The following is a 3,766-nucleotide window of genomic DNA, read 5'->3' as shown; positions in this document are numbered from 1 at the left end:
TTCAGCTTATCGACTGGCAACATCCTGTGATATTTCTGTAAAAAAAATGGGAAAAAACTGTTATTGTAACTCTTAGCGTACAAACACAGCAGTGTGATCTAGGTTGGTCTCTGGAGCGTTCGATCACACGGGTGTGATTACAGTTTAGTACATCGCTGATCAGATGCTAAATTTAAATCAATCATTCAATCAGCCAAACAACCAAACAACCAACCATCCAATCATTTAAAGTTTTGCAAAATAGTCCCTTGTACCATGTGTCCCATTTAAAGTGTTCTGAGGTACTGTATGCAATAGGGTTTAAACCAGACCATAGCCCTAAGGCTTGGTACACTTTTTTGTATTTGTGTTGTTTCACAGTTCACTCTAACTCACTCTCCAAAGTACTTTGTTTTTCTTAATCAAACACACTACCAATACAGGCATATATATTTGTATTTTGACACTGGTAAATTTATATATTTCTTGCTGGTCACCATTCACTACCATTATATAGAACAGTTTGAACATTTTTACTAGAGTTATTTAAGTTATTTGGCGTATACATATATTAGCTTTAAGTTTATCTTTAAAATGCTCCATATTCAGCATCCCTTAAAACTTTGTCTCTCATGCCTGGCGTTGCCAATATGGATCAATAATTTTGATCACTCTGCACTTCAGCTTCTCATCAGATTTTCTGTTCAATCAAATACTCTACAATCTAAACCATCCATTCCCCTACACTACAAATAGACTAAAGCTAAAGTTACAGCAGAAATCGATCACTTGTTCACACACTGTTTTGTTTTCATATAGTAAATAGCACACAGTGCACTATATAGGGGATAAACATTTGAACAGTGCAAGTAAGCTTTCCATTGGTGCGAATGAAGTCTGGTTTTCTGTTAGTGTCAAACAAACCATCTGTGAGCACACTCTGGTCCAGAGACACAATACCGCAGAGTGGATCATACAAGTTGGTGCAACTGCAGACCTCAAAGCATATTGAAACCATATGGAGGAGATTTGGAGGGGAAACGGTCAGACAGACTCAGCATGAATATTATTCTGTTACTGTCATAAACTGTCAAATGGAGAGCTCAATAGCTCTGAGCAATCTGAAACAAACAAAATGCTAGTTTAAAGAAGGGGGTCCACAAAGAAAGCTGATACAGTTTTACATATATTACATACAGTTCAAGTTCATATTTGGATTTTTATGAACTACCTGACAAACGTCTTGTTGTTGATCTCAGTTGTAAGAGCAAAAAATAATAACTTGACTTCTAGTTGATCATTTGGAAAAGTGGCAGAAGGTAGATTTTTCGGATGAATGATCTGTTGAACTGCATCCCAATCATCACAAATACTGCAGAAGACCTATTGGGACCCGTATAGACCCAAGATTCTCACAGAAATCAGTCAAGTTTGGTGAAGGAATAATCATTTCCTGAAAGCAATCAAGGTCAAGGTGCTCTAGGATTGGCCAACCCAGTCACCAAAAATGAACATTATTGAGCATGTCTGGGGTAAGATGAAGGAGGAGGCATTGAAGATGAATCCAAAGAATCTTGATGAACTCTGGGAGTCCTGCAATAATGCTTTGCCATTCCAGATGACTTTATTAATAAGTTTTTTGAGGCATTGCAGAGATGTGTGGATGCAGTCCTCCAAACTCATGGGAGTAATGGACATTATTTCTGTTATGTAACAAGACATTATTCAGATACTAGTATTCAGCTTAATGTACAATGTATGTTTTGAAGAACTTGATTGGACATTGTAAAGTACCACTAAAAGCATACAATCAGATTTTAAGCCTTCCATGAGTTTTGTTTTCAACCACCCCAGTGTAAGTATTTATAAAACAGATGGATTTTTACCACACAGCAAAATTTCTCCCAACTTGTAGGGAGTTTCACAAGTCCATGAATTATTAAACACCACCTGCAGCAAATTCTGTTCTTTGGTCCAACTGTCCGAGAGTCACAAGTACTGTCCTCTCAGGCTTTATTTATACCCATAATAAAGTTGTATGCAGTGCTGGGCTGTTCTCTGAAGGCATCATATCCCACTGGACAAACACGACAACAGTTGTTATACCCAATTGAGTCCTTGGCCAGTGAAGCATATGCCTGACAGTTTGTGGGGAGCTGTGAGCATGATCTTCCGGCCAGACGGTTGATTTACTATTCAGGAGCTGGAACAGATTTAGTATGAGATCCATAAACATTTTCATGTAATCATTCAGTCAAACACCTTAAATGTCACTAAGCAAAATATTACAGACCCTCAGTTTGCTAGTATATAAAGTGAGAGGATTAATAATTGAAACTGAGTAAAAAAAACAACTTGTAAATAAGTAAAATGGTAAATGTCGTCTCAAACTGTCAGAAACCTTCCGGCTTGCCTGGCGGCTGTGCTCCGTTTTACATTAGAATTTAATTTCAGAAATCATAACCAAATAATCGCACTGTCTACAAAATTACAGAACAGAAAAGAGATGCCCTAGCATATGTCACATTCAGTCATTCACATTCTGTTGGGGGGAAAAGCGAAACAACAACATGCGATCCATCAGAAATGCATTCAGCACTTCGTCATGCAGACAAACTGCTCAGGGACAAAACCAGTGAAATAGAGCTGCAGAAATCATCAGAATCATGACAGGCTGCCATTAGCCGAGACGACTCTGTCTGTTCTGTCATTATGAGTCAGGTTTGCCGCCAGCCACCTTTTGTTCCCAGGCCGCCCAGCTCTGCTGCATCAAAGGACGATGAATGACCTCATTACACACAGACTGCAATATCAGTATCACCAAACAAAGGTTGCCTCCAACATCCCGGCTTCTTACATCACTGGTAATTTATGGCTGATACAGGTAAGTGGGGCTTTTGATAGGTTTGATTTTAAAAATCTGTTTTGTAGCTGGCAAATGTAGGACAAGGTTTGGACATGTTGATCCAGAGGCAAAACCGTACATTTTAATGAAAAATTGTGTTGCTTGATAGCAGGGCTACATCCAACCAAGGCTCATTCTGAAAATTTACTGCTATATATTTCTGGAGAGCTCCAAATGAGTCCCAGGAGGTATGTTTTTTGCAGTTTTTGTTTTCACTGTCAACTGACTTACTCACTGAATGACTGACTGACTGACCGATCAACTGACCCACCCTCCTCCTTCCCTAAACCTAACCAATAGTGTTTTCAAAAGCACAGATTGACCCACCCACCCCCTTCCCTAAACCTAACCGACAGTTTTCAAAAGCATTCCAGAAAAAGAAAAGCCTTCATCTGATTTTTACCACATTTTTAGATTTTACCACATTCTCACCCTGGTATTTACTTGTTAATTTTATTTTCGGCTTCTGTTTTTGTTTTACCTGCTTTCTGGAACTGTTCTTCACCAGACTCAAACTCCGTTGTCACGGTCAACTCCGTTCTGTGCCTCAAGTCCTCTGATGTACATGGCGAACTAACTGGACAAACTGGTAACAGCGGAAAAGCTGTCCACACAGAGGTACGTGGTGAGCTGGTCAGTACAGGAACAGTGTCATACCACAACATAGCGTTCGTTTTAATGATGAAATGCAGCCATACGTACCTCTACATCCATACCGCTACATCCAACTACCAACAGTCTGTCTCCCAGATCCCTTAAAATTGTACCACTGGTGCCCACAACAACCTTGTAGTCTACAACAGCTAAATGTTAAACCCAGTCACTCTCTTACAAGGAAATGTAACCATTTTACATATTGTTTGAATTGGTTTTTGGTGGCGC

The sequence above is a fragment of the Danio aesculapii genome, chromosome 7 (assembly GCF_903798145.1).
Source record: "Danio aesculapii chromosome 7, fDanAes4.1, whole genome shotgun sequence".
In the NCBI taxonomy this organism is placed as follows: Eukaryota; Metazoa; Chordata; class Actinopteri; order Cypriniformes; family Danionidae; genus Danio; species Danio aesculapii.
This window is presented reverse-complemented; position numbering follows the sequence as displayed.